Raw genomic sequence first — 15,886 nt, forward strand, 5'->3', positions numbered from 1 at the left:
AAAGTTATTTTGAGTTTGAATTACGTAAACACACACACAACACTATTCAATTCTTTAGTGCCATTTTTAATGCTAAGACGTAACAATTTTCGTTTCGCCGGATGTAATTTATGCTTATATAATGAAAACTATTTCATTTAGTTACTATATGAAAATGAATAATAGAATCAGTACATCTAAATTGTTAATAATCAACCATTGTTTTATTTATGCAACAGGAGTCGAACGGTCGACAGGATCACTTGATGTTAAGTGATACCTCTGCATATGGACACTCGCATGTCCAAAGGCTCGCAAGTGCGTTGCCGATCTCATTCGCCACCTTCTATCTATTAGCCCTCCTTAATCATTCCTGATAGTAGATTAATTATATATTTAACAGTGTAATTCGGCTAGGGTTAATGCCCAGTAAGTAACCAGATTCCATATTTATTTACAACATTAAAGTCATTATTGTCAATAAACGACAGACCTGCTTTAAAAGCTTCTTCATATAGTACTTGTTACTTGTTATATAAAGAAGCTTTTAAAACAATTACATAAACTCGTTGAAAGCTACAATAAGTTCTTCCTCACGTACCTATAATTCAACGTGTTGAGAAACTTCTCCCTCGATGGGCGCCAAAAAGTGTTAGCGGCGCAAATTGACAGCGCCACCTCGCGTCGAACGCCTGAATTGTGCATCGGAGCGGCAGTCCGTGACCGAACTCCGTGATGAGCCGACGGGCATGCCGAGCTAACGAAATATATTGAATATTCTCCCCAAATGCCTTTGAATACATTGAATGCACGTCTAGGTGCTTTCTCTCTTAGAATACATTTATAAAGATGTTTTCGCGATCGTAGGATAGATTTGTTCATTCATTCAAGAATACGAAAATAAATGTATAAATCACGTTTTATAACAACAAATCTACCGACATAAAGTATTATAATGGTATATAATATTTTTAAGTGTTTACTAAACCAATGAACAAAATAATTATGAATTTTACTGCAAATTTATTTCCATACAAGATTTTTTTACATTAATTGATTTAAAATCTTAACCTTAACCTTTATGCAGGAGGCTCTTTAAAAGCATAATACAAAAAATTGTAAAACATACATGAGGGTTCCTCCAAGGGTGCTCTACACTGGACCAACGCTTGACACTGTTTTGGGACAGCTGTATATCCTACCTTCAATCCATCACTTAGTTAATAGTTTTGGCAGTAATAGAAATATATTTTAAAAACTTTGTAGTCGTAAAACATTCGGTAAAAAAATCCTTTACACTATTTTTGCAATATTATAAACCTTTTGACTGACACAGTTGTGGCTAAGAACACGTAAGAATTGTTTAGAATTTTCTATCTACCCTTGGCATTTTATATTATTTTTTCTGTCCGCCTTATTTGTATGCAAACGCAGTAACATTTTCAAACAATTTAATAATAAAGTTAATATTATAGAATATTTCTCTGAAGTTTTATTAAGTTCAGAACAAGTTCTAGATATCGTATTCTTAAGAACGAACGCATGCGCCTTACCAAGCCACGCCTTTAAAGAAAGAGATGTATGTTGATTTCATATTTCATTTTATATCTGATTTATTACTTAAGATTGGTTTCAGAGAAATGACAATTGGAATAAGAGGTCTTCTCAATTTCATGAGAATAAAATATTGCGTTTCTATTTTACGTTCAAAGTATTAGCGAAAGAATATCATTTTACGCAATGATATCGTACATATAAAATAAATTAATAAATAAATAAATTTACTACAACCTTTTAGGTCTGCGTCTCAGATTTCTGTACCTGTTTCGTGATCATTTGTATTTTCTATATCCGACGATCCGTAGTCGAATTTTTAAGTCTACGCCTATTGGGTTTCCTTACGATGTTTTCCTTCACCATACGAGCAACTGTTAAATGCGCAGATAGGCAGAAACTACTTTGGTACATCAACAGCCAAGGTTCAACCCAACACTGTCAGGGATGCTGACACAACTCAAATGGAGTTTCTATGCAAATTCTTTTTAGATTTGTAATGTAGATTCTAACCATGCTTAGCACGCAGATTGTGGTGTTTTTTTTACAAAGGATATCCTTTGTTTAAATTATATAATATTTTTAAATATATAAGCCTTCAAAAATCTTATGACATTAAAATATTTATCATGTTTAGCATAGTGGTTTCGGTTTTGGTATTCGATCTTTCTTTCCAAAACAATTACTGTCAAGGGAGTGGAGAGACGACGAGACAGGTCCCAAATCAGTGACAAGTACGGATGATCACATATGTATGTGGGCCTATTTTGAAAAAAATATTAAGACTAAAACACATGTGTTTAATATTATTTATTATTTTAAGTGAATTTTTAACTAGGGGGCATAACTTTATGAGTGCAATTGTAAGGAGGCCAGACTTTTTTGAATGAAGTAATCAAATCACTGTATTTGACGCAAAAAAATGCTACTATCATTCTGAAGGTTGTAAACATACAATAGGCAACGAATCGTTGAGATACAGTATTAAATTTGGTTAACTTTATACAAAATATATGTACTCTATGAGCACTAGCGTTTAAACTAGACCTAGCCTGTATCTTAAAGTCTAAGTGTTAAGATTTTCTATTAAAACTAAAAATTCTTTAAAAGTATTTGATTCCTATCAATCTTCCATTAACTCAATAAATATTGCTTTATAGTAAAAATAATTTAATTTAAATTAAGCTTTAGACTCAAATTTAATTTAAATTGCAGTATAAATAGTCTTTCTCTTTCAATGAATAGTCACCAAATTATTTCAATACAACTACAGTTACACCAGAACCTACAGCTTCGGTATATGACAGCATAATAGATTATAGCGTCCAATTACGGACATGACTACCAAAGAGTAGTCGTCGAAGTAGATTTATGTTAAATTTTATAAATTCGCAGACGAAGGAGGAAAGATGATCATGGTAGGCTATTTATATTCTGGAAAATACAGCTCAAATTTCCGTATAAAGCTAATATTACTAAAAGATAACCTTAGTGAACAGGCTGTATAATTAATACATCCTGGCAACTTTGAGGGTTTTTTCATTAAGCTTTGTACATCCTGCCCAACAATTTTCCACTTTTTCCTGGCAACTTCAATTCATTACTTTGTTACTTCAGGAAGTTCCTGTTTTAATTAAAGATATTCACTGAAAACCCGCCCATGGAACCTTAACTCACTGAGACGCGGTTGGCTTATTTTTTTTTCAACGGTCTCATTCCCGCCTCTGCGACCCTCCCAAACAAACAGCGTTGTACTTTAAAAACATTTTTTTACTAACGCAATTTTACAGCTTAATACTTGTATATACAGTTCAAAGTACAGTGAATATTGAATGGTGCTTAGGCTGTTATTTTAAAATGTGACCGCTTTGAGTTCATTTCATGAAAGTGGAGACAAGCAGAGGAAAGCTGAATATATTCAGTTGACCGCGGATTGTCGCGTTAGACGGATGTATCTTTAGTTGCGAATTTTCACGTAATCGCGAAAAACTTTTGTCGTGTATACGTTTTAGTGCTTTCTTAGAAAAACTAAAATAGTAGCCCACTTTAAAGTTTTATTTAGGTGAGTTATAATATAATATTCTCCATATACTTTATAGATTTCAACTTTACATATTTTGGATTTACGAGATTTAAAATTGTATATATAGTGATTATATCTTTCACGCTGCAAAATTGTTTTTAAAACAAGACTTACAGAAGATTTTACTAAATGTTACATAAAAAACAGTTCCCATGACCCTGGTAGCTTGCACGTGAAACATCGGTCTTAAAGTTTAATATTCGAAATTAATTAGTAACGCGACGGTTTTATTATATAAATTAAATTTAGATCTTTGGTTTCATATTCTCTCGGTTTAAGTGTAATTTAAATACTTAGGACAATGATTTATTTTAATATAGATAATAAGAATCGTTAATGTTTTAAATATCACTGTACCGGCTAACTTGGAAACATGTATAGTTACGCGTACAATTGTGTACATTCTACCTTTCTTAGTCCCAATAAAAATATATGCATTTATTATAAGGAAATAATAGAACAAATATAAGAGTCAATATAAAAATAATTAATAAACATGCGTCCTAAAAATGTGTTTCATAGATAACATCAAAAATTTATAGAAAAAATGGAGAAAAGTCGAGAATAATATATAATTATGACAGTATCAATCCAAAATCACAGATGGATTGCTGTATAAAGGTGTTGGCGTAGAAGTTAGCGCTAATCAGAAAAGCTTCTTGTAAATTCATATCCGGTCGTAGTAGTAATTCCACTAAAGTTCTTTGAACATTCGGGTCTGAAAAGGAAATATTATTTTGAAAATATTTATAAACACGTATTATTAACCATTTAAAGGAATTGCTCTAATACCAGACCAAAACTATTTTGATATAAGCTACGACGACATTTATCAATGAAAATCATACGCTTTGTTAATCTTTAAAGTAACAACAAATACTACTGTGTTACTAAAATGCAATAACTTAATTTTGTGTCTAAAGAACAATGTAAAAGAAAAAAATCAGTGGCGCTACAACCTTTCTAGGTCTGCGCCTCAGTTTTGTATATCTGTTTCATGATTTGTTAATCTAAAAGGCAAGTAGGTGATCAGTCTTCTTCATCATACTACATTATAGAACAATCTACAGTTCATAATGTCATTTTGGAATATGGAACCAGGGTGAAAAGATAAAAAAAAAGAAATGATAACCTGTGCTTTCAAATATAGAGGGGTCAAGTATAACTCTCGGGGCTAGGTCTTCTGAGTATAAGAACATTTCGCTCATGTCAAGCCTTAGATTGCTTAAATTAGGAATCATCACTGTTGAGGTTAGGGAAACTGTAATAAAAAAAATTTAGTACATTTGAATAAAAAACCAACCAGTTGCAGATTTCTGTATCTGTTTCATGACTATTCGTTAATATAGGCATCTCAAGGTGAGCCTCCTGTTCACGCTATCCTAAAAGTTTTGGATTCTCTTTCCGTGTTATAGGATGAGAGTTGCACGCTCAAGGTGAAACCAATCACAGAACAGATTGAAGTTATGCAGCCAATAAAAGTTTATAAAAATAACTTCGCGGAAATATATGGCGATCATTTAGATTTAGTTAGTTAATTTATTTATTGATGAGTTATTTGTTAACTTGTTAAAGAGCACTCGAAACGAAAATTTAATAATAACGAGATAATATAAGTTCAAGAAGTTTTTACTTGCGTTAACCAAAAACAAGGAACAACACGATAGATGAGTGGGAAGAACGTTATCCGTCTAACTGATAGTTTAACAAGAAACTTAATACATAAAGTGCTTATAAGTACAAAAAAGTCTGTCAAATCATGATGAGTTTTCTTGCATGCAGGGCCCCGAATTCCAACAACGCATATTACACCTTATTCTAGAATTTACAGTTTTTGGCAGGTCTTCAAAAATTTTCCAACTATATAAAAACTAAAGGTGACAATCATGGTGATTTTTCATGAAACTGGAGGGTTCTCTATGTAATTTTTCTATTTTTTTTCCTACCCTCTTCGAGTTTTGTGCTTAGAAGCATATTTTTTAATTCATTTTTATTTATATAGATACTGTGATGATACTTATTTTAATACTTACAATATTGAAAAAAGATACGAGATGATCTTATAACAACGGGCTCTTTGCCACGACGGTTAAATCTAAAATAGTTGTTCTCAGCAGTCGCTGTGAAGTTCGTAAAAGTAAATGCCAAAAGAAGACGGTTCGTCTTCTTGTTTACGCTGAAATTGAGAGAATGATTCATTTATTCAATTGTTAGTCCATAGACTATATTGTTTATATGTATATTCCTGTTTTATTTATTTATTCTAAATTTAAACCCAGCGTTGATACTCTGAATCTTTCTAAGCTGATATCGAATATTGTATGAGTAGCACTGATGATGCAATAAAATCGCATTAAAAGTCGACATTGAAGTCTCTAACTTAGTTGCAATCGTTATTGGAACAGAGTTCAGGTGAAAACGCGATTCGCGAATAACGCGTGGAAAGGGCACTTACTAGAATTCTATGATCCTGGCTGTAGCGCCAGTGTAGTATATATCAAGAGAATTTACTGTAGTGTTTACTCTGGGTAGGTACAAGGTGGATTGGGATCGGTAGACCGGCTCCGGAACTGCCTGGTACTTTGGTGTGCACAGACTATGAGCGGCGAAATATCGACGTATACAGTTTTTGTCGAATATCTTACAGGGTCGCTCAACATAGTCTGTGTCGTCTTGCGTAGCTGAAAAGATGAGAATCATGAAGGTTAATATAATGTATGTTTATTTTAATTTATGAATTCGAAAATTTTTAAGTCGGAATTAAAGCAAACTAGATTTTACATAGGTATTAATTTAGAATTTTGCTCTCCGGTTTGGAAAACATTAAATATAACACTTTATACAATATTAGAGATATATAATTTATGTGATGAATTATGTCCTAATTAAAACTAATTCTTAATTTCTGAGAGACTTGTGGGCAAACTTTATATATCATCTACAAATAATATCTGATTTTATTTAATTTAAATGGACGGTGTATGTCGGAATGCTGATCACTATTCTTCTAAAGAAATACTATCTAGGAAACGAATGCAGAAACTAGTCTAACGAATTCTGGTGCCACTAGTGTTTTGTTTTTACTTTTATCACTTGTCTTTTATAAAAATTTGGACCTTACCATTTTTTCCTAATTCAACCAGATTTTGTATGATCGAATCGGTATTGTTCGATCCATCCTTTTGTCCATTATAAAGAGATAATATGTCTATACCTGAAAATTTTAAAACAACATACAATAATCCTAGTTTGTATAGAAACGAAATAACAATTTTCAATACGATAACAGACACAGCGCTGGTACTCTGTAACTTCCTGTAACTTCTTTAAAAAATATATCGCATGTATAATCTACGATTCAATATTAGGTCTTACCATTTTTACTTGAGGAAGTTAGATCTTCTATTGGATCTTTTGGTTTTAATCCATCAATATTGTCATACTGCCTATTGTAATGAGTTGGAAGATCTATTTCTATAAAGAAAATAATTATTTATTTATTTCTTCATTTTCAGTATTCCTTACTACTTATCATACATTATCTAATAATACATTATACAGAAAAGCTAAAAACGGAATACACATTCAAACATAAGACACAGTTAATAATTATTATCTACTTATACAAAAAAAGTTAGAAATAATATATAAATAATAAATTGTAAGATTTGATTCATTGATTGATCATTATAATATATTAAATATAAAAGAGAAATAATGTATAGTAAATTATACCAGATTTTTTATATAATTTTATAAGCCTTTTAATGTGGCAACATTACAATTTTTAATTTAAATCTCAGCGAATAGCCTTATCCAGGTCATGTATAAAAAAACTTTACCTGGCTTAGAAATCCAATCCTGGCCGAAAACACTTTTTAATAAAATAAAATAAATTATTATGTTCATCCTGCAGCTCACGTACAATGATCGACGAAGATTAAATTCCTAATAGCACTTCGTGTATACTTATAATCAATAATTAATTATATTTAACAGGATTCTATATATAATAATTAATATCTAGAAATATCGTCGAAAAATCGACAAATGTTTTTTTTTATTCTGACATTAAGAGGTGTAATTTGTATTGTATAGTAGCTTTCATTACTAATAAACTTTTGGTTTCGAAGATTATATATATACACCAGGCGGGCAGTCTAACCAAGAAACCTACCAGCATCAGCATACCTAATAAGCATTACGTAACGTTTAACATAAACTCAAAGTCGAAACATCTCAATTTAATATGTAGATATTGTATTTATGCATTGTAATAGGATAGGATATTCATGGCAATTAGTTTTATTTTATTTATTGTATTAGCGTAATTGTGCAAATCCTTTTGTTTTATTTTAGATCTACATTCTAATTATGTTTTAATTAATTTAAAATTATTAGTACGTATTTCCTTTCGTTAATTATATTGAATAAGGAATCCGATATCGGGTAGTGATAATAGATAAAGGTTTAATGGGAATATATCCGGAAGTGTATAACTATGCAGAGCAGTGTATGCGTAGTTGTTTTAGCGTGCTACTCTTATTGCTGAGATTCGATTCCCACCTGTGTATTAACTTTATTTGTTTGTGAGCGTTCATTCATTTGAACTGTGAAGGAAACTATCGCTCATTGCGAAAAAGATATAGAGATCTGAGGCGCAGACCTAAAAAGGTTATAGTGCAACTGATGTTTTATTTTTATTAAATCACCCATGTTTGCGGTGCTTATTGGCCTATCTACCTACCTTTGCCCTAGCCCTTTTTTCCACTGCTGCTTCCTACTGCAAATTTTTATCAAGAGGAAAGAGAGAAAAGAAAATCTTACTGAAATATAAATAACTTGTTGGTTGCAAGGAACGAAGAAGGTATGAAATAGCCACCTCTTCCTTCCTATTCTTCCGTGTAACATAATTGTTTAGCTTATAATCTAATCTAAATAACTAACACTATTTAGAATAATAAAAAAAAATATCTTGTTGCGTAGGTTGTGTTTAAAGAATCTTGGAAAGCAAAAGTTAAGTTACGGTAAGTCTTGGTAAGTTTTAATACTCGTTTAAGAATTGACATAAAATGTAAATACATGCTTATTGCATGGCGGAATCCAGCTTTGATTACTCAGGTACGAGGATATTTAAACCGTACCAACTTTTTTTTAATATTAGGCCCTTACATATGAAATCGGCCTTTTGTCGTACTGGCCTTTTTGATCTCAAAAATCCCCCTATTTGGTTAATAATTCCAAATTCAATTTTTACTCTTGCATTTGTTTTTCGAAAGCCATGTTTCATTTCATTATCATTATCATTTATTTTATTTTCTTTGCATCTCTCTTTAATAATGTATGGTGGCGGTGTCGCATAAGAAATTGTTCCTCTCATACAAAACGCCAATTTCATATGTAAGGACCTAATATTAGATTACGGCGTAGTATGGACTCTTATCACTTCAAATGCTATGAAGTCTTCGTTGATAAAGACTACTTGCTTAGTTTTGAACATTTAATCACAGAATAGTGAGAAACTTTTTCACGTAATTCAGTAATAAATCAATAATTCTTAAACTTTGTTTCATCTGTTAAAGGGATTACTTTGATGGGAAACTGTTTTTTAAAACACACAAAGGCCTATTAAGATTGAGTTTTGGATTATTGGAGTCGATTGAAAATAAATGTTTTGAAATCATAATTAATTATTACATATCTCGGAGTTATGATGGCTTTAGTCCAAAATCGCATAGAGTGTATTGTATAAAATTAATTATAAAGAAATTAGACTCCAAATACAACTCGTCGATTTGATTTGCTGGCTAATCTACGAAGAACTCCATTACAGTTAGTTCCATGACTAAATCTGAAATATTAAAAGGTTGTACATAAGTCAGAGGTAGAGGTATTTAGGTATATTGATAAACTGGTTATAGAAGATTCAACTCGAATTATATAAAACAACGTATCTAAAATACATAAATATCAATCCAGGTATAATCAAATTTTCTCAGTCAAGAGTGAAATATCTCGCGATAATTTAACAATAATTCCAATCATATCGTAGAACCGGGGACAAATTTAAAAAAAATACTGGTTCACTATATTTGTGTAATCTTTAAAACGTTAAACAATTATAGATTATTTTATTAACTGAATACAAAGAAAAGAGAACATGAAAAGGTCTAAAAATTGACCCCCATATTTGTAATTTCACTCATATTTTTCCTCTCAGAATATGTTATAAAGTGTTTTAATAGTTTCATAGTTTTTAAAATTTTAATAAGTCGATAGACGAGTCAAACAACGACATAGACAAAGAATTTCTGAAGTAACTAGCTTATGTGGGCTGAGGTATTCATTAATTTGGAAAAGACGTCTCCTGTTCAACGGAATTTAGGAAAAGATCGTCTATAGGTGCTGAAAAACAAAATAATTTGTATACCTGTGCTAGCAAAAGCCGTCATTCATTCACCGTCCTTATGGGAGAAGGAGTCTCAATGTATGAGAGTATCTCGGCTTGGTCCAGTCTAAGGTCATTCAAATTCGGTATTATAATTGTCAGTCGGCTGAAAAGAAACAATTTAGAAAAAAACAATTGTTATTTTGACAGGTGTTCGAATGTTCTTAGATCTAAAATAGACTCAGACGCCAGCCGGTGTCAGAAAGCACATACTTGTTGTCCAAGCATCGCTTGTTGTCTATGAAGGAATTAAACATTATTGAATTCATAACACTAAGGTGAATATTTTTAAAGAATAGTACGAGTGTAATTTTCTTTAAAGGCCTATACGGTCGCACAACTCCAAAACAGTACATTGTTTCTTTCCATTTTTTGTCATCGTTTCTTGAAGTATTGCATGGAAAAAATATATGGTGGAGTTGAGTAGTTTATGTATCCATCTTGAAAGATATACCGATACACGGTTTAAATAACTTCGCTCGATAGAAAAAAAATCCAAACATAGCCAATTATTGACACTTTGAATTCATTTTATGACGAAAATGTAGAACATGACTTTGAAATTTAGACGCTATATATTATCGCAAGCCAAGTATTCAAATTCAAAAAAGAATTGATAAAATTACATTAATTTCACGTTTTACATAACTAATTGTTATCACGGGCCGGCGCGCCTCAGCGCTCTCCTCTCCTCACCTCTCCATTGCGTACCGCAGTCCACCCCGAGACACTAACTCAGCAATGCGTGCTGGGATAGGGCCTTCAGTAATTATCGACGATATTGACAGAAACTTAATAATTTAGGTTTATTTATGAAGTTTAGGCAGCATGTATTTTATATGGATTCCTTGCCAAACTGGACCCTCGCTGGGGTGCTTCGCACGATCGTTTCTTGAGCTCGACGATGGAATCTAAAATAGGCTGACCGTATACACGATACTATATTACTCATCTGAGCTGCCAACACCAGTTTATTTGTTTTTCTATTTATGCTGAATATAAATTTGATTAGATTATATTTAACTTTTCCATTACTAAAATTACATACGGGTTAAGAAAACACTTTTTAAACGGATTGAAGCTATGTATTATTATTAAAAACTAATAATTATGACTGTGGCCTGTCTTACATAGGGCAAACTAAACGCAATATGTCCAGCAGACTCAAAGAGCACATTGCGGACATAAGACATAGACGACTCACAAAATCAGCAGTCTGTGAACACACAATAGATAGGCCTAATTATTACATAGGCTTTGACCAACCGAAAGTACTTGCGAAAGAAAAAAGATTCTTCCCAAGATTGGTAAAGCCATTTAAATAAAAAAACACCCCAATTTCAATAGAGAAGACGGCTTAAAATTATTAAACACCTGGGATCCAATAATATCCAAATTAAAACCCCAAGACAAACAATCCGCGAAAATAGAGGACACTATGAGTCATTTTTGCAAAAACCCGTCATCTTTTAGTCGATATCAACTTCGGGGCAATAAATACAAATAACACAACTTTCTCTGCAGCTGTGATACTTATGACATTCAACACCTTTTGTCTTCAGTCACGGTGACCACGCACGCTGAAAAGCACGCGAAACGTCGGAATAATATATAGTTTCAAGCCGGTAAAAAAGACTTTTCTTTCAATGAGTAAAAGCTCTGCTAACAAAAAACAATACACTTGAACTTCATTAGTTTTGTGTGTCTATACAAATATGATGATCTATACAATATGTCGTCTATGTTTTATGTCCGCAATGTGCTCTTTGAGTCTGCTGAACATATTGCATTAGTTTGCCCTATGTAAGACAGGCGACAGTTATAATTATAAGTTTTTAATAATAATACATAGCTTCAATCCGTTTAAAAAGTGTTTTCTGAATGTGTAAAAGCTATGTTAACATAAGACAATACTACGTACGGGTTGTCAAATTTTACTGAAGATCTGTGATAGTTTTTTTTTATATATTATATATAAAACACTGACAGAATACGCTATAACCTGCAACCAATTCAACTCAATAAGTTATATTGTATCCCGGAGAAAAATAAGTGTTTTGGTCTTATGCACGACGATGTTTGAGTTGAAACAATATTATATTTTGATTGCGTCAGTGTTTTTAAAAATGGAACACAGAAACACATTTTAACAACTCTATTTATGCAAACAACATTGATAACTTCAGCACGTATGTCTTCATTTGGTCACAATGGTAACGTTGACGGCAAGCTACACAGACAAAATGCATAAACATGATTTTCCTTTATTTTATCAGCAATTCTTGCAAATGCTTGTCACTAATACAGTGGTGGTGAAAAATAATAGTATTAAAAAAATTCTTCAAATACCTGTCAAAAATGAATTCATATATGAAGGGTCATAAATGCATGGCTATCTCAAAAGCTACACAATCAATTTTTAAAAAAGCTTGTAGTGTATTCGTAATTAGAATACCTTATTCAAGTCGTTTCAAAATGATTTTTACTTTCCGACAATTTTGTGGATAAACACGAAATTTTATTTCTGTTTAACTTTTTTGTTGATTAACTACTAATTTTGAGTGTTGTCAACGTTTCTAGAATTATTCAATACATCACGATATGCCAAATCGGAATTTAAGGCTGAAAAATAAAAGTTCAATACTTACTTTTTAATTTTTTTGAGTAACTGGGTACCTCTTGCTTCATAAAAAGATTTTGGAGATTACGATCTAGACTAACTTAAGATTAATAAGTAATTTAAGTTTAACCTACTTAATAATAAAGATAAAGTGTTTAACAGTCCCTATTAAGGGGACGACACTATGTGTCAGAAATGAATAAAACACAAGAGTGTTTTCACACATTTTCACTTACCACTATTTAGCATTTAATACTATATCTACCGGTTTAAATATAATATTTTTATGTTGGATAGTTCATTTATTATCACGTTTTTACTTGAGAGCTAATCATCAATATAAAATATTTCAAAAGCGGATATAAATCGTTTGAGCTTCCATTGAATAAACAGCCAAAATCATATATGACACAAATTATTTTTAGCGCATGAACCGTTAGTAAATTATATTATACTCAGTGAATGTCCCAGACTTATATTATATTTAAAGATTACATGCATACGAAACACGTGCGATTATTCAATTTGAATTGGCGCAATCGCTTGCTCATACGCTGAAGCATCGCTAGGAATCATGTCGTACACAGAAATTAACGACATTTGAGGCAAAAAAGTAATGAGACATTATTATTGTTTTACTAACGTAATAGTAGTATAATATAAAAACAATTCGACAATTTGTTACTTACCAGACTCTAATGATTTGTAATCTTGTGCAAAACTACCAATTACTAACCCAAGACAGAGTGCAACCCACATTTTGCTTGAAATAAAATTAAGCAAATAAACTAGAAAAAAATACTTAATATATCTTTATAATGAGTATGACATGTTAAAATAATTAACCGGTATGCAAAGTAATTAAGCAATAAGCTATTATTTAAATATGATGTACTTTTGATACTTTCGTCTGTCACTTATCAAAAAACACAGAGGGTGGTTTACTCAGTCAGAGACTTTTAATTGAATTTTCGGCAAATAAAGATTTTATTTTTTACATATCTTTTAGCTCCACTGTTTTTATAATTTTATTTCTTACAAATATAGGATCCGGGCACAGTTCCCAGCGCATTTTTTTTATCTAAGCAATATCTTTTATAGGTTATCAATTCACGGATTCTTTTTTTGGACACTCTCAATTGCAGAAAGCTAGTGAGTGCGTTGCTGACCTTTAAATATTTAATACGCTCTTTTCTTAAAGCACCTTAAGTCGAAATTCGGAAATAGTGGATAGCTTGTAAAAACTGTAATAATGCTCAGCTGTGGAACAGACAGAACAGTCGACAGACGTCGAGGTGATACGTGTAGAACTTTACGCGGCTCTCACCATGTCCTTTACAATTATGACTTTCGTGTTAATAAGTCAACTAGAATTTAAAATTAAAATTAGTTCAGCAATTATATGATAAACAGTTATTTCTCAATATATAAATTACATTACTAGTATATTTTAGGATTGATTATTGATAATTGCAGGTAATCATAACAAATTGATGTGTAAACGCGTGTACGTAATTATTTATAATAATATTTTTTTAACAGTGTGCCTTGACTTAATATAACGTTAATAGTTGTTTCTCACGCTAAAATATTTGTCTAATTTTGATGATTTCTTTTTAAATTACTGTCGAGATCGAAACAACAATAGAGATTGTCTCTCTCTCTTCAGTCGGTCGCTCATGTCTCAACGTCGCGGTCATCAAGGGAACGACTTTAACGGACAATCTAATTCCACCGGTTTCTGTCCAGGGCCTCTTTTAGCTTTGAAGTCGATGAATCTTTCACTTGATCGGTCCATCTGGTTGGTGAACGGCCACGCAATCTTTTGCCTTTTGTGATGCCAACCACGATCAGTTTTTCCAAATTCTCATCGCCTCAGCGCATTAGACGCTGTATCCAATAAATAATACAGAGCTGGTATTTTGTATCTTTTAATAACGATTGCAATATTTATTAATATACGTATAGTTACACAATGACTATAAGTTTATCTTCTCTATTTAGGTATCTTATCTATTTAGTTAGGAAGGCTGGTCACTAGTTCATTACAATAATTATATGTAGATGTGTATCTTATGTTTTTATACATAACTTCAATATATTTAAATTTCCGTACAAATACTAAGACCACCACTACTATACAACTTCACACACAAACACTCACTTACATACACATGTATACATACTCACAATTGCAAAAATACAACAATGTATTGTAATTGTTAATTCCACTGTGTTTAGTTTGCTATGGAATAATAGTTTGCAGGAGAGCTCTGACACAAGTATACATAAAAAAGTTTTCCTAATTAAAGAAAACTTTACTGTTTGTACTCATAAAGAATAAAGATAAAATCATTATTTTTATTATCTTCGCCGTAAGCCGGTCTTATGGCGTTGACGCTTGCGATGTCATATATACTAGTATGTTAAACAAATTTCCAACATATGTCTTATTTGTTCTTTTGACATTTCGTTGCAAAAATTCGTACAGTTTAAATTATATAAAAAGCGAGGGCTCTATTGTTATCGATATCTTGTTGTTTGGTTCGAAAATGAACCATGAATGAACTTTACTACTCCAATAAATTGGAATAAACTTAAAATTAGGTCTGTATATATATTATACGTAATATAGCCCCGGCCCCGTGGGTTGTCTTACTTTTGTGGCCAAAGGTCTTCAGAAGCGTTCTTCTCACAAACTCAAACTCAAAATAACTTTATTTATATAAAAAAGATGAAGAAAGAAGAAGATCTATGTAAGATGAACGTCAGAAATGAAGTTAAGTTAAATATAAATTTTCATTTACTACCAGTACCACAAATATATCTCGTTCTGTCTACCTTGTAAAGTTTGCGTCAGTATCATTTTAATATAGATTTTTGATAATTCAAACAGCCAGTCTGACGTTTTTCATATTGCGCGTTTTAATCAATTTTAATTTTAATTCTTCATTCCTATACGTTAGCAATTACATAAGCTACAGAATTGTTATTTGTTTGCACACTTAATTATAGGTTTTTGTGTAATTAGTATATTTGTAAAGGGAAACTAAATTCTTATTTATATTCTTTACGACCCAATAAACGAGAGTTGAACACGGATTAAGTTCCATAGATCTATCGAAAATAGTAACCGCGTAAACAAACTTTCTTTCGCATTAATTAAGTCTACAAAGATACAACATTGGATAGCTAACATAAT

The 15,886-nt window shown here is 31.6% G+C and overlaps 1 protein-coding gene across 1 annotated transcript in view; it reads left to right on the plus strand.

Moving 5' to 3' along the window:
• The first annotated feature begins 3,488 nt into the window (after window positions 1-3,488).
• The window catches only part of LOC123711996 (carbonic anhydrase-related protein 10), a 53,994-nt gene continuing 41,596 nt past the window's right edge, over window positions 3,489-15,886 (plus strand). Inside the window, exon 1 of the mRNA XM_045664896.1 lies at window positions 3,489-3,595. The gene's annotated coding sequence lies outside the window, so the exon portion shown is untranslated. The remainder of the gene's footprint in view (window positions 3,596-15,886) is intronic.

This window comes from Pieris brassicae, chromosome 7, assembly GCF_905147105.1.
Source record: "Pieris brassicae chromosome 7, ilPieBrab1.1, whole genome shotgun sequence".
Classification (NCBI taxonomy): Eukaryota; Metazoa; Arthropoda; class Insecta; order Lepidoptera; family Pieridae; genus Pieris; species Pieris brassicae.